The sequence below is a fragment of the Mus musculus genome, chromosome 5 (assembly GCF_000001635.26).
Source record: "Mus musculus strain C57BL/6J chromosome 5, GRCm38.p6 C57BL/6J".
NCBI classification, from domain to species: domain Eukaryota; kingdom Metazoa; phylum Chordata; class Mammalia; order Rodentia; family Muridae; genus Mus; species Mus musculus.
In genome coordinates, this window is record NC_000071.6 from 74,248,928 (window position 1) to 74,273,090 (window position 24,163).

The following is a 24,163-nucleotide window of genomic DNA, read 5'->3' on the forward strand; positions in this document are numbered from 1 at the left end:
TGCAGAGACAACAGCTGGGCCTTCTACTCTTTGCATTTCTTCTTCAGAATTCAAGGTCTTCAACCTGTCCTAAGTTAATCATAGAGTCCGACTAAGATAAAGGCCTCTTTTTCCTTTCCTTTTTCTTCTTCTTTTTCTTTTCTTTTTCTCTTTAATTGGATATTTTCTTTATTTACATTTCAAATGTTTTCCCCTTTCCAGGTCTCCCCTTCGGTACCCCCTATCCCATCCCTTCCCCTGCCTCTATAAGGGTGCTCCCCCACCCACCTGCCCACGACTAAGGCCTGTTTTAATAACTGATGCCTTGACTGTCCTACCATAGTTCTGTGCTGTACACATGTAGGTGTTCAGTGTGTAGTTGTGTGAACTATAAAATTACCTATCTAGGCTTGTTTTGTCTGGAATTATGGGAGACTTCTACTTTAAGACTCTGCCCATAGTCACCAGTTATGACAGCCAACCATCAGAGTTGAGTTTTTATAAGGATGTAACTTAAGCATTTATTAAAAAACAACCTCCCTCAAGCCCTGATCTTCCAATTTTGAACAGCGCCATGTCAACCTTACTCCTTTAAAACCCATTTGAGAGTCTCTCTCACTAGCACGGCTTTCTCCCGCCACGCCCCAAACTCCTCCCATGTCTGCCCAAGGTTGTGCTCTGTTGGTCTGGTGGGGAAGGAGGATGGTCTTGGACAAGGAGCTTCTTCCTGGGGACTCAGCTGACCCTCTCCAGAGGAACACTCCTGGATGCCACAAACCACTTCCTCAGCCCCACCCTCTCCTCCTGACTGAAGTCACAAGGAAAAGTCCATCTTTCTCTTCCGTGTAGACTCAGGGTTTCTGTAGCTGAAGTGAGGTCAGTAGCAGAGAATGTTTCTGAGGGAAAAATTACCTGACAGGAGACGCTGTCCCATCTCTGAATATCTGGGTGAGCCACCAGTCTGACTGGTCACCCTGGGAAGTCAACTAACTGGGCCTCAGTGGCAAGACCTGCTTCTCTCTGCCTGTCCAGTATTCTGCTAGCCAGAGCCCTGCCCACCTGCCCAAAGCTCCCTCTGCCAACTTTGGAGAATGCCACTGTGTGACACCAGTGTCAGGCTGGCTCTTAGCCTCAGCCACCTTCTGAGCATGCACAGGCAATGCTTCCATACCACCGTGGGTCCCTGTTCACTTTCTTTCCTGCAGGCTGGTGGATCCCTTCCCTCAAAGCTCGACACATTTGTTAGCTGTAAGTTGATCCCTTCTTTTCAGCACACATTTATGGAGTACAAAGTGTTCCAGGCGCTGGAGGCATAGCTCCTGCTTTCGGTGGACTGGACTATCAGGGAGGAAAACCATCAAGCAAAGAAGTGAGTCACAATATGTCACAGGAGGTTTGCACCTAGGGGAGGTAGAGGTAGAAGGGTGAAGGTGAGGAGGCTTCAAAGGGTCTCTTGGAGGAAGAAGCGTGTCGGAAAGATCTTTGTTCAAGTGAGTAGGCCTGTGCTGCAGACAGCCACGAGGAAAGCATCTAGACAGACAAGCAGCAGCAAGTGCAGAGGTAAGACGATCCCTGGGGCTTCCAGGAGAGCAATGGCTGAGAGGGACAGAGGCAGCCAGGGCTTTGCCACCTGGGGCCTGGTACAGAAAGTCCCTAGAGGACGGAGAAAAGACAGAGCAGAGCTCTGAGTGGGAAGGGAACTGCATAGCCCAAGGCTGCCTATGCAGGAAAGGTGGTGGCCCTGGAACGTATGGGGCTGAAAGCAGCCCGTTACCCAAACAGGCTGCCTCCAGCTCTGGGTTTCACATACTGTTAGCATCTGTTAGCGTCCTCTGGTCCCTTCCTGACAGTAGGAACACAGCGAGATACAGGCAGGCAAAAGCCACATGAAATAAAACCCTGATCATGCCATACCACAGAAAGAAGCTGGCCCATTACCATGGCTGCATTGCCACCAGCTCTTGAACTATCAAGAGCCTTGATTTTTGCCATGCCAGAGTCACCAACCAAAGGGAGAGTGGAAGCCAGGTTCCAGAAAGCACCAGCGAGAGAAGAAGCCATGAAAACCTTCCACCACTGACAGAACTGGCTGTCCCCTCCGACCCTGAGGATTCAGGATTGATCAACTTTCTGGGAAGGAAGAGTTCTTATTACTTCAGGAGAAGAAGCAGGATTTTAAACTTCCCATCCCATGTAAATATTTACCCAGCCCTTGCCCTGGGGCAGGGCTCTGAGAGAAACAAACCAAACCAAACCAGCCAAATGCTGCTGCCTGCTTGGACTCCCACTGTAGCCCCAGGGCCTGAGCAGGCTGCACTGAGTGTTCAGTGGACAGAAGGCTCTGCTCTAATTTCCCCAAAACATCCATTTACCCCTCAGAACTGGGGTGGGCAGTAGAGTTGCCAATCCTCTCCACACAAATGAGACTCAGAGAAGCTCTGCCACTCTCCCATTATTTAAGGTAGACTGCTAGACCCAGAGCCCAAACTGTCAAATGGTTGTGTTTCATCTGCAGTCAGCAAACCTAGGAAGATTTTTTGGTAACAAGCACAGCATAAACATGGTAAAATGGCTCCAGTGTACACAGTAGCAGGAGGAAGATCCATCTAAGCTGTGCTGAGCCTAAATGATGGGTGTTTGGAAACTTACACATTTTTTATTGCCTGCAGGCCCACAGTGATAGGGGGCTAATCTGTGAGACACTAACCAGTACAGGCCTCTGTTGCCTGCTGCCAGGCACAGCTAAGACTGGATTGCAGCAGGAGCAGGTGGCTTATCCTCAGGACTTAGCATGCTTACAGTACAGGAAGGACTATGGAGATACTGCCTGAATCTCCTCTTAACTATTTCTATGTCCAAGTGACAGTGACTTTAAGTAGTGACATTGCACTTTAAGAAACAGGATCCCCCTCTGCATCTTCCGCACTGCTGGGCAGTCACTGGTGGTTGACACCATCCCCAGTCTCTTCTTCTGGCACAAGCCAGATTTTGTTCTTCCCAGAGAGGGACCCACAACAGAGAAGATGCTAACTATCACTGTGAACGGCAATCACCTGACGGTTCTGTATCCATGCATTCAACCGGCTGTGGATAAAAGATATTCTGGAAAATAATCCATCCACACTGAACATGTATAATGCTCAGGCTTTTCTTACTCCCTAAATGTTGAGTGTAACAGCTTTCTGCATAGCATTTACATTAGCCTGGGTCTAAAAAGTAATCTAGAGATGACTTAAAATACACAGGCAGCTAGCCATATGTAGGTTGTATGCAAATAGTACATCATTTTTATATAGGATAATTAATTGGGAATTTGAGAGTTTGTGTCTAGAAATTTCTGTGAATATAAACAGATGACTGTCCTGAGTTTCTAGGGCTGTTTGTTATTTCCTTTACCTAACTGATATGAATACTGGCCCTCCAACTTCTAGGTTAAAAAAAATAAATAAAGAATCTATACAGTCAACTAGAGAGAAAAAGACAGCAGATACTACTGGCCATTACCACACCTTAGGTATAACCTTACTCATACCTAATTTTGGTAATCCTGAGAAATAAGTATCATCTCCATTTTATACTCACAGAAACTGAGGTCAGAGAGGGAAGAAGCTTTGAAGTTAGAAAGCTAACAAATGGGGGCAGTTTCTGCATCTCGCGGTTATACGGTACTGTCTGTAAAAAGCACATATAGCTAGATAACTCTATAGGCCAAATGGGGGTCCCAGGATGGAGGAACTAGGAAGGCTGGGCATCCAGACTTGTGGCATTTACTAGGTGTTCGTAGCATGCATATGAGTGTCGGGGCCTGGGGCAGGGCCAGCATGAGTCCGTTCTGGCAATGGGATGGCAACTGATGGAGGCTACCAAAGTGGAGACTGTAATACGCTAAGGGAAAAGTCTCCAGCTAGAACAGGGATGGGGCAGGACCCGGAAGTCCACTCACAGGCATGGAGGGGAGGAAGAAAAATGAGCAGAGAGGAGTAAGCTGGGAAGGAAGCAAGGAACAATGGCCAAATAAGGAAGTGCCAGTGATGAGCTTCCTTTCCTGTCCAGATCTGCACACTTGGTAAAAATACACCATATGTCTCACCCTGGCACACGGAGATGTTGAGGCATACTGCTATTGGTGGGTGGCATTAAAGATACCCCTCAGGAGCCAAAAAAGAGGCCACTCCACCCTCCTGGAATAGCAACCCCCAGCCCAGCTGGTCCAGGAATTCAAACTCAGCCAGGCAGTACATATTCCAACCCAAGAGGCCAGAAAGGCTGCCCTCCACTGCTGTTCCCTGAAGAGGATTCACTGGGCAGAGTGAATGACAGTGGCATTAGCATGTGGGGAAGGGAACTGAAAGGCTGTTTGGTACTGATGGGGTTGATCAGGCCTGGCAGAGGATCCCAGGATGGTTCTTGATCACTCCCCTTACCCTCAGCCACATACCCTGAGTCCTAAGCTTCGGGGACAGATTCTGCCTATTCACAGATTACGAAATCGGTGGCTCTGGGGCTGGAGAGGTGGCTAGCTGGCTATTCAGCATGAGGACCTGAGTCCTGTATACTCAGCATCCGGGTAAAAAGCTGGGTGCTGTGGTGTAGAGCTGTATTCCCAGTGTTGGGAAGGTGGAGACAGGAGGTTTAATAAAACGACTTAAAGGAAGATGCCCAACATCAACCTCTGGCCTCTGTGTGATGAATGTGTGTAACCTCAGACCCCCAGAAATGGGTAGCTCTCTGCAGTGGCAGTGTCTCAGGTCAGGGGCTACAAGAGCCCTGTATCTGGGTTCATGGGATCTTGGTAGAGAAACCTAGCCCTAAATAAAGGCCCAGGGCCTGTCTGCCAGCAGTTTGAGGATCTCACTGTAGAAAGGGTAAAACTTCAAGATGATCCGAAGGTGACCAGGAAGGGCTTTCATGACCCCGAGTTCCTAATTGCAGCTAAAAAGGAGGCATGTGGCGGAAATGACACGGGACAGGAAGTGCTGCTGTATGAGTTCAGATTTCAGAAGGGATGCCTGGAGTCCCTAAGTGGAGGGCTTAGCCAGGAAGTGGCCAGCTGTGGCACTGGGAAGAGGGGCTTCCTATAGGAATAAGAAGCAGACACAGGCTGGGAAAGACAGGGACAGAGGACACTGCAGCTGTGGGAGGAGCGCACAGCACTCTGCAGGCAGAGACATGAACGTGCTTTCTCGAAAGGAGTGGTCAGGACCAGGCTTTCAGTTCCTATTCCTAGAAATGCTTTTTCCTTGCTGGACCAGCTCATATGTCAGTTTCCCCATGAAACCTCTTTCCTTCAGCACCCCACCCCCACCCCTAGGCACTGGATGACAGCTCTGCAGCTTTGGTTTCAGCCCTTCTCTCCAAGCATATGAGGGACACTACCAGATCCTGGAGCTGCCAGTAGAGGTAGAAGCAGACTCCCTTTCCTCAATAGGAGCTGGATGTGGCACCCGTGTGCCAAAGGGTCCTATGTTGGAGGCTTCGTTCCCGGTGTGCTAATGTTGGTAAATAATGGAGCCTTTAAGAGCGGGCCCTTAATTAAGACACTGAGGCATTGCTTTCTGAAGGGATAAATGCCAATGTGTGGGGTGATCTAGTTATTCACAAGCAAGTTGTTTTTTAAAAGCAGAATATACATGGCTTCCAGTCTTGCTTTGTAACTGCTATTGTATGTCTGTGACTGATACAACGTCTGTACGAAGCTCTCGTCAGATCTAAGAAGAAGCAGGGCCACATGCCCTGGCACTTCCAGAACTATGAGCAAAATAAAACTCAGCTCTTCGTGTACTATCCAGCATTGAGTGTTTTGTTATAGCAAAGGAAAGTTGGCTAATGCACCCTTCTCAATACAACTTCAGAAAAGCTTTCTGCTAGCTGAATTAAAGCATACGGTGTCTTCACTATGTAGTGGAGTTGTAACTACCAAGTTGTAACTATGAACAAGGCAGCATTCATCCTTAGTGACCAGAGAGTTGCCCTTGAGTGACTGTTAGAGCCATTCCTCAGGCTAGAACAGAGGAGCAGGAGACTGAGGGCCTAGGAGAGAGCATCTCACTCTAATGACCATGACTCAAGACAAGGGGACATTTTTGGAACTGTGTTAGCTATTCTGAGCATTTTGGCATGAGAATACTCTTTACTAAGTGGGACTTGTAGATATCACCAAGCTTTGTAAGGCAGCTAAGGAAATGACCCATTTTATAAAGCCATACTGCAAGAGAAAAGTGAGGGGAGGGAAGCAGAAGGGAATGTGGCATTATCTAAATAGACTAAAGACATTTTCTAAAATGGTACAAAAATAATTAAAAGCTGTGAGTACTTCAGTGAGTCAGTCAGTGTGGCTGATGCAGGAGGCTGGCTGCCCCCACTGGTGACAGGACACTGCATCTAAACAGCTCCTATTTAACAACTGCTCGGTTTGAAACTGCTTGGTTTGCTTGGTTGTGGTAGGTATGCTTTTTGCCTCTGGGCACAATATGATGCCACCTTGGAGTAGAGATTAATGTGACACAGTAGCCATGGCAACTAATAAGCACAATAACTTATGCTCTGGTAACCAGGTCTGATGGCAATGGAACTGCTGCCATACTCTCAAGTATGTCAAACCCTTCTTCCCCAAGTATACTCTTGTAGATGGGGGAGGGGAGGGTCTTAGTATACAGCTATTAGTCCCCATCATACCCCTTAGCTGCCAACAATCCTGAAAACTGCTGGATCATATGGGAAGAGAAGGTTGCATGAAAGGAGTCTGTGGTGCAGCTTCTGAGAAGTCACCATTCATGACAGTTGAGACTTTTTTTTTTTTTTTTTTTTTGTAAAGAAAAATGGAACTTAATCTTTATTTATAGGACATGACAGGGTACGAAATTCTACATAGAAATAAACTCAGAGGACAGCTTCATAGAGTATGTACAGTTTATAACTGTTCAAGTATAGTTAATGTTCAGCTAAGGCACAAAGTTGTTAGCTACATGCTGTGCTAGTCTGTGTTCTCATAAATCTCTTACTGTTTCTCTACTAAGACCTCTTTTTAAATGTGGCTTGTTACTGTAGCACTTTTTACAAAAGAGAGGGTTGAGACTTTGAGATGTGCAGTTTGGAAGTTACTCAGTGACCTAGTTAGGGTTACTACTGCTGTGATGAGACACCAAAGATAGCTTGGGGAAGAAGGGTTTGACATGGCTTACACTTCATCATAGTCCATCACTGAAGGAAGTCAGAACAGGAACTCAAACAGAGTAGGGATCTGGAAGGGGCCATGGAGGGGTGCTGCTTACTGGCTTGCTCCCCATGGCTTGTTCAGCTCGCCCTGCCCAGGGATGAGCCCACTCACGATGGGCTGGCCCCACCTCATCAGTCACTAATTACGAAATGCTCCACAGGCTTGCCTACAGCCCAATCTTATGGAAACATTTTCTCAGCTGGGGTTCCCTCCTCTTGGATGATGCTAGCCTGTGTCAAGTTGACATAAAATTAGCCAGCACATCCAGGCTCCTGTAGGTAACTCTTCGTCATCAATCTATAAATAAACCAAATAAAATTATTGCTTCACCAGGCAAGAAACTCATTGGTTTGTCCTCATGCCCTGTTTGGGGGTGAGTGGACATTAACTCACATCTCCCCAGGAAAAGATCATGCACCTATGTGGCTCAATCCATTTTATACAGCTCTAATAACTGAGCGTGTTATTTATGAAGGTCAGAAACTCCCTCCCTCACAGTTCTGCAGCCTGGAAAGCCCCAGCATCTGGTACGAGCCTTCTTGCTGTGTTCTTGCAGAGAGAACCAACTGACCCGCTCACACCCTTTTCAAGGACCTTAATCCTAATTCATGATAGAAAAGGCCCCATGGCCTCCTATGTTAATTCATGATCGAGAAGGCCCCACGGCCTCCTATGAGGTTCTTTGAGGTTCCTGCTCTTAATATGATCTATTGGCAACTCCAAACTCTCAGTCAGCCCACACCAGTGTGAAAAATGAGCCTTCAGGCCTACGATGCAGTGCAGAGGATCTGTGTGACCCATCTCTGCTTCCTTGTTCTCCTTCCAGCCCCTCAATGAGTCTAAAATAGAATCTTGTGGGAGGGCTGCTCTTAGACTCGTGGGATGGTTTTATTTTTAGCTCAGTAAGAACATTTTATTTATCAAACAAACTAATGAAATGAAAGCCTAGCACCCCAAAATACAAAATGTCCAAATGTCAATGGTACAGCAGATAAACCCTTAGGCATTGACAAAGATAATAACCACTTAAAATATTCCCAGTGGGCCTTATTTAATGGTAGGCAATGCATGTGATTTAAAGCCCATCTGTCTCATTAAGTTGTGATTAATATAATTATAGCATAATAAGTATAAGTATTACCCCTCAATACTTAGGTCAGTGTAGAGCAAAAGTGAGAATTCTTTGATTTCTTTGCTCCTAAAAATAACATAATACTTTAAAAATATCTCCATGCTATAGCAACATTACACAGGCCTGGAACTACAAAAAGGGGCATCGGGAATGGTACACAGGTCTGTGACTGGGGAGGGGGCACTGGGAATGCTACACAGGCCTGTGACTGGGGAGGGGGCACTGGGAATGCTATAGCTCTCCTAACAATTATAGGTCAGAGATGTTCAGTTCCTTCCTTATGCCCAGACACCTGGGACTTGGAGCAGCATTTTGGCTAGCAGTATTACACTACAGGGAGAGACGGAGACCTGATCATGAAGAATAGAAGCTATATTCTTCTAGCTTTTTAAAAACTTTGTATTTTAAACATTGTTTTTGTTCTCTCTCTCTCTCTCTCTCTCTCTCTCTCTCTCTCTGTGTGTGTGTGTGTGTGTGTGTGTGTGTGTGTGTGTGTGTTTCTCCCCCTCCCTCCTCCTTCCCGGGGCTCATTATCTAGCTAAGGCTAGCCTAAACCCATGAGTCTACTGTCTTTGCTTCCCAAGAAATGAGAGACAGGCCAGTCCCAACTGCCTAGCTTGGGGTGATTCTTTTATTGACCTATTAAGGGTTTTTGTTGTTTGTTTTAGTCTGTTCTCCATCCTTTCAGTTTTGAAAAGACTCATGAAAACTGCAATTCCCCTTTTCCTTCTTAAGCATACTGCATGTGGGGTTTGTATAGCAAACCTTAGGGTGTACTTATTCTTCTATTTTTACACTGGCTGGATTTTAAAGGCAATCCATAACCTTTTAAAATTGTTGTCTTGCTCCTATAGTTTGAAGAGAAAATAAAAGCTTATAGACTTGGAATGATTCATAATGGTGCTAAAATGAAATAAACTACCAGGAAAAAAAAAGAATAAAAATAAGATGCTTGATTTGAAAGCACAGAAGACTATCCTAAGTCGATATCAGAGTCTCTGGAAGTGAAGCTGTAGCCATCCCCATGGCCATGGTCGGCGTGATGGGTAGTCAGCTGTGTAAAGCCATCTTCCAAAAGTTGATTATGAGCCAAAGACCACAATGGCTTACCTCAGAAGGTCAAATCCTTAATCTGACAATAAAGGATTTTAAAAGTTTCTACTTAAAAACACATGGCCCTCTGGTTATACTTGTTGGGAACTAACTTGAATAAATGTGAATCTAAAAATCATCTCTTGATATGTTCTGGTAGGACTCTTTATTCTTTCTTGAACAAAGACGAGTATTATGTATGATTCTCAAAGGCCTTCTACAACTGGAGGTAGAAATGATTTTCCCATGACAATGGTTGTGAGTAAGTCCAGGAACAATTGCTAGGGTTTTGAATCTCTACAACCAAAAAAGTATCATTTACATTTCTCTAGTTTCCAAAATACAGCCACGCATTTTATATTCTAGAAAAATCATAGGAAGCATAACTCGGCCTCTCACCTTTTAGACACTCTAGTTTGTCAGCACCAAAGCCTGTCTGAACAGAAAATGGGTGTCACTAATTACCACTTGGAATCTAGGGGCTGCACTTCTGTGACTTTTAGGTATTTATGGTAGGAAAACTGGAAGGGATCAGTGCATATTAGAAGAAGAGGGTAATGATCTTGAGAATGGAGTTGGCTGTCTCCTGGAACTCAGCAGGCTAGAACACACTGTTGTCTTTTGAGTCTTGCTTGCCACAGCTCCCCGAGTGCTCTCACCCCTCTGCCTTAGGGCTCCCGCTGGCAGGGCTGCAGTAGTGGCTTTACACTGCTCCTGCAGGCTTTCTTCTCCCAAAGTACATGTACTTGATCACTCGGCTAGAAAAACATCTTGGCAAATCACGCTACAGTAATCATTTTCCTCTTCGGCTCACCATTGAGAAAACCATCGGTTGTACCGAAGCCAAGGCTCAGCCAGAGATGGCCATTCAGAGAACCTTCCATTGCAGAGAAGTTGCTAGAAAGAGGACTTTTCACACTCATGACTGAGACTGAGCCTTGGCCTTCAGATATCTGTGGCACATGAAACTCAAGTTCCATCAGGGGCATCAGTTCCCTCCAACTGAGTGGTGGCGCATACCTTTAATCCCAGCACTTGGGAGGCAGAGGCAGGTGGATTTCTGAGTTTGAGGCCAGCGTGTGTGTGTGTGTGTGTGTGTGTGTGTGTGTGTGTGTGTGTGTATGTGCGTGCGCACACATGCACGCGCCCTGTATAAATGATTCTCAAATGTCTACAGGAGAGCTCAGAGCTGAGAATGGTCAAGAAAACCCTGAAGATGAGCAGGTACTGTGCCTGTGTAGTAATTAGGGCAGTGTGGGGCTGACATACAGACAGACAAACAGATGCTGAAAGGCAGTCTTATCCATTCCACGCATAGATAGAAACAGAATGTGCCTGAGATGGCACTGAAATTCTACAGGAAAGTATGAAATAGTTAATAAGTGGCCTTTACAAAACCAATATAAAATTTCACTCACATTCTCATTACAAAGTGTGGGGGTTGGGAATGCAGGTGTATAAAGACCAAAATGTAGGAAAAAGAAAATTAAACCCAAAACTTTGAAAGTTTTGAAAAAATAGAAATGCCATAAATAATGTGGACAGGCCTTAACCTTGTATATGACTTTTGTAACAACAGAACCAGCAAAATCAGTGAGAAAAGTCAATATGTAAAAGTCAAATATTCGAGGTGGAAACTAGGCATAGATTATGAATACATGGACCAGAGAAGGACCCCTGTGAACAAGACATACACAAAGGGACCTTGCCCAGAATCATGGATGTGAGACGGATGCATATTTAGAAATCAGATCCACCCAAGATCCCCTGGGACAGAGCAGGTGAGACGGTGAAGCTTCGTGAACAAAGCTGGGAGATAAGAGGAGTGGGGTGGGCTCGCCAGGGACCTTGTCAGTGCTTCCTTCCTCACGTACCCCGGTCTCCTTCCTGTATCTCCCTGGTACGCAGCTTTAGTGGAGTCACTGGGCTCCTAATACGTACACAAAGGCCCGTCATCCTCACTAGACTGGCACGTCTGTGGTGCCAGGGAAGACACATGTGCTGAATCTGAGGTCCTGGGTGTACTAGCTGCGGGACTTTGGAGAGATCTTCCAACTCTGAATCTCACTTTCCACAAAGGCAGAGAGGACCACGTGGCATATGAGCTGGAGAGGGCGTGGCGGCAAAGTGCAGGCCTGCTCAGATCTAGTCGGTGCATTTGCTCGGCTTCCGGTGACAGCTTGCAAAGTCTCTTCACTATAACTGATGGTTCTCAAGCAGAAATATCTTAGTAAGTTCAAACTCCTCCCTCCCAGTGAGAAGTGTGAGGCCCAGAGGCTGCATCTGCAGTGTGAGTTCCCAAAGGAACCGGCAGAGCCTCTTCCTGCTGCCAGGCTATGGTGTCAGGGGGTGGGGGGTGGGGTGGACAGGCTGCACTGAAATCAATGGGCGGGTTGATTCTTTTTCTGTCTCTGTTTCTAGGGCTGTAATGTATATTCTCTATCTCCCACATCCTGCCTGCTATTTTGTTCTCCCTCTGCAGGCACTTTAAATACAGATTAAAACTAGGCATTTTAAGAAACAGATTACAAAGACTCTTGCCTCACCAGCCTGAGCTAATGAGCATGAAGACTTTTGGAGAAGAAACACAGGACAGACAGTCAGGAGATAGGTCACCTTCGCTCAACCTGGCTCAGGCAAAGTCCCATGGATATCTTCAACATAAGTTCTTAAAAGATAATCAAATGGTCCTAGAACATGTGTTTCCTGCACACACACTTCCATGTTCACCCTGAAATGGCGGGATCTTTTGGATCTTTTCCAGTAAGCACACTGCGGGTTCCGAGCTCAGGGTGAGTTCAGGGGCCTCTTTATGGCACATTACACACATTCATTTCTGGGGAGTGTTTCCAGCTGCAGCTGTCTCTGAAAGCAGCTCTCTTTCCTTTGATGTCAGGTTCATCACTTTCAATTTTGGCTCATCTAACAGGTGTTCCCTCACCAGCTCTGTCCTACACCAGCTGTCTTCCCTTGAGGTCCCCAGCCGAGAGGCACAGAGACACACAGACACCTCCCTTCCAATTCCCACCCCTATTCCTTCATCATGCCACCCACGACCCGTTTGCCTGCCAAAGGCCCCATTCACAACTATAGCCTGGTACTCACCCTGAGAGTCACCTCTTTCCTCACTTCATGGGATGTACATAGTTATTGGGAGAAGCACAGAACACAGGCAGACATGAATTCTCCACAGAAACAATGGCACCTACCACCACTTATTCATCGACAGAGGAGAAGGTCATGATTATACCAATAAGACATCGGACTGGGCCAAGCAGTTTGAATAGCACCCATAGGCTCACAGATTTGATGCTTAGTCACAGAATGGCACTATTTGGAAGGATTAGGAGGTATGGACTAAAGGACACATGATTCAGAGCCATCTGATTTCTCCTCATGCCCACCAATGGCAAAGGGACCCGGGAAGTCCCTGCCTATGTGAGGGAGCAGAAGAGTAAGTAAGTTAGTCATGGCCTACATGGCTCTCTCCACATGAAAGAAACACATGCCTGAGTCCTGAGGTAGTGATGGAGCGGAGGGGGCTGGGTAAGAGCTGTATGTAGGCACAGAGCTATGAGTCTAGCTTTAACTCACCTGCCCGAAGGTGGCTCTGACCCATCTGTCCTTTAGTCCCTTTTCCCTTTCTCCCTCCTTGCTTGTATTCCTCACAGACCTAACAAAAGAGCAGGCCCTCTGCAGAGTGCAAGCAGCATTGCAACAAACCAAGTTCTGAAGCACAAGTTTCCCTAGGAAGGTGAAGGCAGAGAGAGGCAGGGGCAGACAGACAGATCCATCTAATGTGCCCTGGGAAGATGCAAAGTTGAGCAGGAACAGCATTGGCCCGGGGGTAGAGAGGAGCTCTTATTCATCTGAGACTGGTCTGAGACTCCATGGAGCCTGGTTGTATAGATATTGCCTGTATGTGGCTGCCACCCATTTCGAAAGGCAATTTAAAGCAATCCATTGCAGTAATAATGAAATGCCTTTAAAGTCTATATTTAGTATTTGTGAGAGGGAGAAGATAAAACTGTGTTCTAGAGTAAAATTAACTCAGCCAAGGTTAACGTCTTCACTTTGTTTCTCTCTGGATTTGTCACATTTCCCAAGGCAAGGTCTTCACTTGCGCATTCCCTTTAAGCAGACTGTAGGGGTGACAGAGAAGAGAACAAACACCCTGTTCCTAACCAGATTCCCAAGTGTACATGCCCCTCTCTGCTTACCAAATGGACCTCGTCTGCAGAAGGTCGTAGCAATGAAGGGAGGCAGAGAAGGCAGGAACCGGCAAGGAAGGCAGGAACCGCAGTGGTTTCTTGCTCCCCTCTCCTCTGGTGCTTTCCAGCCAGGCTTTGCTTTATGCCAGCCAGGCATCTGAACCCAGCTCTGGCTCCTGTGCCTATCTATAGATAGCTCTTACCCAACCACCCTCAACTCCATCATCAGCTCAGGACTCCGGCATACAGTTCTCTAATAGGGAGAGAGCCATGTAAGTCATGATTAACTAACTTACTCTTCTGATCCCTCACATAGACAGGGACTTCCCGGGTCCCTCTGCCACTGGTGGGCATGAGGAGGAATCCGAGCAGGGGTGGGCAGAGAACAGCACAGTGAGCTGCCTTTAAGCTCTTCTCCTTCCTGACAGAGAGACTTCTGTGGTCGCCAGCTCACCACGTGGTGGCCAAGTCTCCACAGGTGGCTATGGTTCCATCTCTGCAGAATTTATCTTTAGTATCTGAACCTGGAAATATTTGTTGGAACGACATGAAACTGCTGTTTGGGTACATTAAAAAAGGTCTGGAAAGTCAGAAAATCCATATACTTCAACCCAATACAAAAGCAAAAGCTCAGAAATGCAGCAAAAAAGAGGAACAAGAGGTCTAGCAAGTCCCATAGTCTAAAGAGCAAACAGAACAACCATGGCTTACACAGCTGCATCCATACCAAAGAAATATACAAATGGAGCCCAGATTTGGCCTCCAAACACAAACATTCTCTCAAAGGCTAGTTGGACTGCAGATGTAAACAACTGGCTAAGGAATTGGGGGTGAGGGTTCTGTGGGGCCATCCTCCCTGGGGGGCAGGCATCCTATCTGCCGGGCTGCACAACCCTCTCTTATCTGTGGCTTTCCTATGTCTCTCACACTGGGCCCAGATCAGCCTCTTCTCGCTCCATTTGGTAGTGATGTTCCTTTACCCTTTGAGTGTCACCTTCAGGTCCCTCTCTTACAAAGGCAATGGCTGGCAAGGTGGCTGATGTTCCCAGCTGTTCCTATTCCCCTGGCCTTAGTTTGGAGGTAGGGTGTATGGCAGTGGGTACTCAGCACTGTGTTCTGCGTGGGACCATGAGAAGGAACCACACTGGCATCCTTTCCTTCCTGCAGTCTATTGGCCTTCTTCATGAAAATTTGCTTAAGTCCTGTTTCCCAGAAGAAAAACTAGCACCCTTAATATAAGAAAACAGATCCTAAAGGCTCCATGTGGATCAATTATTTATTGTTAATATTTATTCAAGGGTCATAGCGTGACAGATCTGTGGGAAGGTCTTTATGTCTGTTCTAATTTTCACTCTTCACGATGGCTCTACAAAGCAGGCACTATTATCATCACATACAGAGGGGCTCCAGCACTTATTTCAGGAGATGGCATTGGCTGGAGACAGAACTACAAACCCAGCCAGGAAGGCAGATCCCAGAGTCCGGTGCTCAGCCTGCCTTTAAAACGCAACACGGTCTCAGCTTTCCATAACATTACAGGGCATCCACAAAAGACTCTGGCAGCACATTCTACCTCAGCAATGAGGACCAAACAAACAAAAAAGCCCAATATATTTATACAAAGAAATGGAGAACCATGCCTTTCCACAAGGGTGACTGTGGGATAAAAGCTGTGGTCAGCAGAGGCTGAGAGAAAGATGCTGCAGAGACAGGATGCTGGCATTCAAAGGGCAGCCGTGTGGGGACGGAAGAACCAACCGCTCAGGATCAGAAAAAACTGATTATATCCACCTGGGTCCACAATCAGCTCTGCGAGGCCAAGACAGCTATGGGGTGTGATGTGACAGACACTTTACTGTGGGGACTTGAGGCCTGTTGGTAGGTGAAGGCTATGAAGAGTCTCATCCTCTTCCCAGTGTCAGGAATTCTGAGATATCGAGAGGGTCCTGGAATCAAGTTCTTCATAGCATGAGCTCAATGAACCCGGGACCACATTTTACAAGTTTAAAGGAGCTGTCTGGAGCTGCCTCTCCACAGCACTGACTCACTCATGGCCACTGGAAGGAAAGCTTTCTTACTCTGGGGACCAGGAGGGAGTGTGTGACTGAATGGAGTGGCTTCATAAAAGAGACCAGGGCCAAGGTCACCGGATGGTATTAAATAAGACTCATGTGAGTTACAGAAATCTAGCTCAGGTAACCTTAAGGCCAAGAGGGGAATGTGTTGGCTCACGTAACCCAGCCAACCTGGGATACAGCAGAACAGCTTAATTTTCTTGCAGACTGGTGTCTCCTGTACAATATAAAACATGCCAATCATGAGCAATCGTCCCAGCCTTGTGGCTAAGAAGTAACACACACCCTTCACTTCTGTTAGTAAAAGCCTAGAAATCTACAAGGTCCATTATTGTGGCCAAAAGGTGGGGTTCTGTGATTGCCGACCCCCCCCCCCCACTAAAATCTAGCAAGATGTTTGGAGAATGGCTTCCCAGAGGATTCTCAGGAGAAGGACTGGGTAAAAGGTGACTGTCACCAAACACTTGCAGTCTCTGCAGTACAGTAGAGGCCTGCCCCTGGAGGAGTAGCCGTGGAGAGCACCACAGAACTGAGACAAAGGAGCTCGAGTTGTTGAAAATCAGGTCAGCATGAAATGCTTTTCATAACCCAGGTCTTTTGTGTTTCGGGGAATTCCTATGACCTTTCAGACTAGTGTCCCACAGGGAGGAGGGCAAGAGGATCAAGACATGCTACAATTCCAGAAAGTTCCTTGAGCTTTAAAATCAAATGTGGCATTCCAGAGGAAAGGGCTTGTCCACATAAGGATTGGGGAATGCAAGACGTCTCACCTGGACTGGACGGAACTACTGTGCCCACAGGGCCAGAGTAGGCACCGCAGGGAGGCAAATACTGTGTGCATCATTCCCTTTCCACCACCAACCCCGACCCAGCACATAAACACCAGAGAGACATGAAAGTGGCAGCATCTGGAGAACTCTCGCTATCTGCTACTTGGAGAGGTTGTGTCAAGTGGCAGTGAGGGTTGGGGCAGGGGTGGGGGAGCACTCTGTGGCCTGAGTTTAAAAACAAACAAACAAGAGAAACCATTGGCAGCTGCTGAGACTAGCAGCAGTTCTTCCTGACGTGGCACTTTGTGGGCTCTTCCAAATCCCGGGTGGCCCCTCACAAAGCCCTGGAATACCACAGGGCTCCCAGGCCCAACACACAACATGCGCATTTGCAAGGCTTTGTTCCTGTTCTGTCCACGGCCTTACAATGGCATGCACACCCTGCACTCCAAAACCAGAGAAAAAGAATGGGGAGGCTGCCCCTGGAAAGATCTGTCAGCAAAAAGGCTGTCCTGCATCCATTTTCTCCTACCCAGTCTCCAAGTGACTGTCCACGGCACCAAGATTCCCACCTGCAGCTCTCTGCTAGGCCGTGTCCTTGCCTGATAGCGGTGTGTTTGCAGCAGACCACGGCTATGCTTCCATTTTCATTTGTTAGTATTGACCTAACCTAGCAGCTCTCGGCAACGACTGTTTTCAGTTAGAGGCCCAGGAGGTACTGTTTTAAAAGGAGTTCCATTAAACTTGACATTGAGTCTCCTTGAGCAGTTAGCTCCACAGTCGAGGTGATTATGAGCCAGTGGCCATCTCCAGCCCCCTTCAGAACACAGGCTCATTGTACGGGAGGGATCAAGTCAACAAAGAAACAAGGCTCGGTTTTTCTTATTGCATCCAAATTGTTCCTTCAGACTAGGCAGGGAGGGAGGGGAACAATGACACTTTAAGGCTAATTATGAAGTACACCTATGTGTTCACATTTGATTCCCCATTTTATTACAAGGTCATGAACTTGGGCTTACATATTAAAATCCACCTGGACTGTGAGGCCCTTTGTTAATATTATGAGGCAGGCTCTGCATGCTTGTTTATTTCTGGCCGGGAAGGGAATTAACTGGGCTCTTATCCCAGCCCTGTCTCCAGCCGGTCTTTCTCTCACCTCTTAATGGTGGGAGGAAGGGTGCTGGCCGGATGACTTTTGAGGTTCCTTCCAGCACTAATGTTCTCTACACAGTGATGTTGTCTACAGGATCCAGGAGTCGACCTTCCCTTAGGATTCCCTCCTCTAACCCCCAGAACAGACTCCGACCTGTTTATCATGATCTGATACCTGTGTCCATGGCCAGATGGCTTTATTCACTGCCACCACAGGTGCCAGGGACAGAAGAAAAGCTCCCAAGGAGCAGGCATTTAAGTCTCACTCATCAGTCACAGGCCTTCCGAACTTCAGACCAGGGCTAAGGAAAGGGTCCTTACACAGCTTTGGAGGACTCACTGTTTCCAAGGACATGTGGACCTTATAGAAAATTCTATGGGTAGGAAGAGTTTAGCCTGGGAGCTAATCTGCCATAAATGATAGCCATAAGCTGTCATCATACTTAAGCTATGATCCTAAACTAATTCCCATTAGGCTGTCATGATTTCCATGTATTGGCATATGGAATCCTCTCCATACTCCTCAACAATAGGTAGTATTATTTGTTCAACTTTACCAGGAACCGAAGGCTTAAAGAGGCCAAGCATCCTATATGAGGCCTTACTTCTGGTGGACAGTTGGCACCAGAAAGAAGATAGTCTGACTCTCAATCTCATCTAGGTGAAGCAAAGGGACAAGGCTGTGGGACAAAGTCAGGACACCTGCTTCAGGCTAGTGGCTGCATGGATTCTAACATGTCCCTTCACAGTTACCAGATGCAGTTACCTTGCATCTAGTAGCTGGTTAAGTGTCCCCAGCGATGATGTGTAGAGCTCTCTCACCAGAATCACCCTGTGTAATCTGGGCACCATTCCAGAGCTGGGACAAGGCCCAGCAGTTTATCTGTTCACAAGAACCCAAGCTGATTTTTAAGTGTTCAAACCTGAGATACCAATATTCATGATTCCTAAGTCTCCTATAGCTCTTACACTGGTCCATGGCTTTCTTCAGTAAGAAATTCTTCAGGAATGCAAGGTTTTCCCTTTTACTGGATCTAGAGTTAACCCTAAAATCCGAAATACCTTCTTTTTAGATCAGCCTTATCCTATATAATAATCTTGCATCTTAATGTGACAGCCAAATTCTAGGTTCTCTAAAACAGATTCCAAACAAATTCCTGCATTTGGAAGAAGTGCCAAAGCAAGGTGACATGGCCTTAGTTACAAGACTTTTCTTAAAGCTGTTTTACAAATAGAAGTGAACAAGCATATGGAACTAGTTACTAAGGAGAGGTCATTAGATCAGAGAACACTTAGAGCACACAGGGGAGGGAGGGGATTCCGAGCTGAAACACACAGCAAGAATCTAGCTAGTTATCCCACAGGCTTGTTTTCACTCTGAGCAAGCAGGCCTTGTTACCTTTGGCCACAGTCTTGACTTGATTTCTCCCTTTAATTTATGTCATTACGTTCCATTTTAAGAACTGCCCTTTCTTCTCTATTCTTTCGTTTTGACTCATGAACCTTTGTCCATTCTTGTTGAAACTGAAGTCAGTGACAAGCTCACAGGCATTCCGGGTTCCAGGGAATGTCATTATCTAACTCCCAGCACAGAAACACAAGATCTCCTTGCCAGAGCCGGCATCTAGTTACTAACATGGCCAGATGCTGCCATCATCATGCAGCCTGCAGGCTAGGGACTGCCTGCAGACATGTTTCCATGATGGTGTGTATCTCTTCCAATGCACATTCCCTTACTCTCTTACACACACACACACACACACACACACACACACACACACACACCCACACACACCCACACACACACACTTGCACGCCCACGTGCACACGAATCTACCTTTTACCAACAAAAAATTCATTGTGTTGATTATGCAAATCACCATCCCAGATGTTCAGAGGAAAACAAAGATGTAAGGTGGGAAGGTGTCGACTTTAGCATCTAGGCTTAGAGACCAGGAGTCCTGTAGGATGGTTAAAAAAACAAAGGGCCATAGCAAGTGGTCTGAATAAAAAAAAAAAAAAAAAAAAAAAAAAAAAGAAGAAGAAGAAGAAGAAAGAAAAGAGAAAAAAAAAAAAAAGGCATCCCAGGGAAGTAGATGTGATGCAGGCCTTGGAGGAGAGGCTGAGGGTGGGGTAGAGGGAACAACTGCATCTCCAGTCCATTTCCTTTGGTCCCATTACTCTGATTTTCCTTAAACTGACTTCAGATGGATCCTAACTTGACCTTGCAAACCAAAGTGCACTATCTATCAGGTCACTTAATAGGCCACTGATCTAGGCTAAGCCAAGATTGCTGGAGCTGTTGCCAAAGAAAAGCTCTCCTCCTGGAGTTGCATGCTCAGAGGATAGAACTCATGTAATGGTGGCTGTTTTGGCTATCACATGGATGGGGGATGCATGACAGCAATATGGGGAAGTGAACCAAGATAAAGTCAGACTCCTGCGGACAGAGACAGTGAGAACAAGATCTGATCCAAGTCTTTTGTTTAATATGAGCCAGTGACTTTAGTTTACTTTATTGAGCTAATTTGGGTTAGTTAAGATCTATTTGTAACTTGGAGGCAGAAACCCTGTGAGGGTGTTCATGAAACAGTGGAAAGACCAGCCATGTCTACTGGTGATGAAAGATCAAAGGGAGATGGGCCAGACTCTGGCAGAGAACAGGGATGGATGTAAAGCCAAGCAGTTGTTTTTTAGCTAACCACCGTCAACCTTTAAGTAAAATAAAGTAGAGATGGAAGAGGAGGTATTTTAGCAGGACTCCTGTGTGATGGAGCAGAGCAAGATAACGCATGGGTGGCTCTCCACCTGAAGCTTCTGCATAAAGGGCAGGAGCAGGGCATCATGGGCATCGTGTGTTTGGAAGAGGGGAGACTGGAAAACAGCTGTATTCAAATCAGTTAATGGCAGGCTGGGGCAGTGATGTAGGGTCCTGGAGAGAGCGGGGAAAGGATGATGTAATTGAAGAATTGATAGTGTGTTAGTGAATAGATGTGAGGGATACAGGAATATATGGTGTGGAGTCTGTGTCACTCAGAACGAAGAGGACGGTTGCTCTACTGGTGGAAATGAGGTGTGGAACAAGCTTAGGAGAGGATGGATTTCTGAAGGAGTGGGTATGGGGCTGGACAGGGCCTTGAGGGCCTGTCCAAGTCTTGAGCTCTCTGGTGCAGGAGCAGATCGGGGCTGCAAATGAAGATCTGTGCACAGGAAAGCTCACATTACTAAATGAGCTAAGAAGGGACCTAACACAAGATCACCCCATGGCAGAAATGACCTTTCCCAATGTTCCCTTTCAGCCTGAACGCTACCTGTCCTTGACACCTTACATGTCCTGAGGCCATCTGCAGTGTCCTCTGGAAATGCCTACATAAAAGATTCCCTTCTATAGAGGTGAAGTAGTTTTCCCTGGTGAAAATCTATAGGTTGTAGCATTTCCTCCTGAGCACAGTGGAAGTCATTTTCTTTAACCACACTCTGGGGAAACTGAGGCAACATGCTATTCAGTAGTTGTAATGCTCTGATGAGAACAGTTTAGAGGAAGCAGCAAGCCCACGAGACAGGCTAACACAATGTCTCGGCTGTACCCCAAACCCCATAGGTGCAGGAAACCAGCCTCAACCCTGGCTCTCCTGGGGGACTGGCTCTGTGAAGTCTAATCCCTCTCCCCAAGACAGTAGATCCAGTATTTTACTATCAAGTTCATTCTGAACCTTTCTTTTCCACATTTCGTATCTCCATGGACGACACAGCTAAAGCTCGCACTTGGCTGAGAGCCCAAAGGGGCAGATTAGAAAGAATGGCCACTGTGCGAAAACCAAGCAAAAGACTTGTTGATATACAGTTCATGGATGGCTCTGTTGCTATACAGTTCATGGATGGCTCTGTTGCTATACAGTTCATGATGGCTCTGCTGCTATACAGTTCATGATGGCTCTGTTGCTATACAGTTCATGGATGGCTCTGTTGCTATACAGTTCATGGACGGCTCTTTCTCCTCCCACACCTTAACACATGGACACTGGCTTTGCTCAAATTTAGAAGTTCCTAAACAAACACAAGTTTTATGAAGCTGATATCTCCAAAAGTACTCCATCACCAGGAAGGCATTTTAATTACCCTCCACTAAAAGGAAAAAAAAAATGTAACTTCCTAATTTTGTGAATTGTCATCAGAAATGTTCTGGTCAATAATTAAGCAAACACAGTAACAATGACACAGGTGAAATTATTCCTGGAACTCTCTGGGTTCTTCACCTGTTTTTTTTTTTTTTTTGTTTTTTGTTTTTTTATAAAAATTTTTTTTATTACGTGTTTTCCTCAATTACATTTCCAATGCTATCCCAAAAGTCTCCCATACCCTCTCCCCCACTCCCCTACCCACCCATTCCCACTTTTTGGCCCTGGTGTTCCCCTGTACTGGGGCATATAAAGTTTGCGTGTCCAATGGGCCTCTCTTTCCAGTGATGGCCGACTAGGCCATCTTTTGATACATATGCAGCTAGAGTCAAGAGTTCCGGGGTACTGGTTAGTTCATAATGTTGTTGCACCTACAGGGTTGCAGATCTCTTTATCTCCTTGGATACTTTCTCTAGCTCCTCCATTGGGGGCCCTGTGATCTATCCAATAGCTGACTGTGAGCATCCACTTATGTGTTTGCTAGGCCCTAGCCTAGTCTCACATGAGACAGCTATATCAGGGTCCTTTCAGCAAACGCTTGCTAGTATATGCAATGTCTTCACCTGTTTTTATTGAAACAATTAGATTTCTCTGTTACTGCTTCTATCATTGTTTTTTCCCCTGAAGCAGTCTGAGATGCAGGAGCAATGACACTAGTTGGGGTCACTAACCCTACTACTCTGAAACCGTTTACATGTTACATGGACTTAATTCTTTTGCATCAAGGATTACCTAGTAGACCCCCAGATTGACTTTTCTGCTCCTTAGAGCCAGGTGCAAAGACAATCTAACTTTCTGAGAGAACCCATGTTCTTGTTGATAGTTTTAAAAAATCCTTCTTCATGTTTCTTACCTAAAATAGAACTACCTCAAATATAAATGTCTAATGCATAGCTACAAACTTAACCATCTTCTAAAGCCCCCCCCCCCCCCCCCAGGGACTGAGGGGAAGACAGCTTGGTGTCATTGTTTTGTATGCACAAACTTCTAGGTTTGCTCTTCAGCAGCAGGGGAACAAAGGTTTCCCATGAAATGAGTTCAGTTGCCGTTCCCTCTCTCTTCCAGCCATACTCTGTGACAGGCTATGGCTCCACATACTCTGTGACAGGCTATGGCTCCACATACTCTGTGACAGGCTATGGCTCCACATACTCTGTGACAGGCTATGGCTCCACATACTCTGTGACAGGCTATGGCTCCACATACTCTGTGACAGGCTATGGCTCCACATACTCTGTGACAGGCTATGGCTCCACATACTCTATGACAGGCTATGGCTCTCTCAGCCCCAGTTTTCGCAGCACAAGGCACACGGTTAACAAGCAAGAGGAAACCTAATATCACATCAGCTGGGCAAGGCAAGTGCAGTAACTATGGGACTTCAGAAGTCCACGTAGAATTGTTTTATAAGCGGCTAATCAAATACAGGAAAACCAAGACATGCTTCAAAAACACTGGACCCGGGCATGAAACGGTAGTCAGTCCTACAGCTGTCCTTCCTGCACGGCATTATTCTGTTGTGGTTAATTGAGAGAAAGAATAACACAGATTTTATTGAATTATTTCCAGTGAAACTCTCAACAATAGATTAATGAAAACCAACATCTCTTTCCCTAGAGCAAGCCACTTTCTAATGATCTGCATACAAATTTTAGAGATGGTAAGCTTCCAAGTTATTCTGTTCCTAGACTTTAAATTAATTAGTACAGAGAAATTATTTTTATCTATGCATCATGTAAGGATTCAGAAACTAGGTCAGGCACGCTTCTGGCTGCTAGTTAAGTTCTTCCCTGGTTGAGGATACAGGAGCTGAGCAGGAGGTGAAAACAGATGGGATCTAGGCCACTGTAAAGTTATTAGTTAATAGTAACTACTAATTGCTTTAACAAGCATGTCCAAATTTTCCAAATTAGGAAAGGGAGATATTTGCTTATAGTCTGAATGGCTTCCATTTTCAGGAAGCAGTGTCTTCTTTAGTGGCCCCTGCAAGAATGCTGTCTCCATCCATATGCCTAGGCATGTTTTATTAGAGCTGTAAGCTAGCTGGCTTGAGTTTTCACTCTACTCAATGAATAGCTCAGACTCAACAAAATTGGCTTGCAATGTGAAGACAATACATTCAGCTACTGTAATCCACTTCTATTGCCAAGAGAATTAGAGGTTACAAATAAATGCACTGACTCAAGAGTCCGAAGGGACCCTTGATCCTAATCACACACTCCCAGCCAATGCAGCTGGGGGTTCATCTTTTGCTTGAATATTTCTAAGGATGGCCCAGCATTAGCAATTAAATAAAAATAACAGCACTATGGTAATTTAGTATGCGGTTTAGAAAACTACTTTACTTTAGGCTACCCC

The 24,163-nt window shown here is 46.1% G+C and overlaps 1 protein-coding gene across 2 annotated transcripts in view; it reads right to left on the bottom strand.

Moving 5' to 3' along the window:
- The window catches only part of Scfd2 (Sec1 family domain containing 2), a 326,927-nt gene that overhangs the window by 44,112 nt on the left and 258,652 nt on the right, over positions 1 to 24,163 (bottom strand). The gene's annotated exons all lie outside the window — the stretch shown is intronic.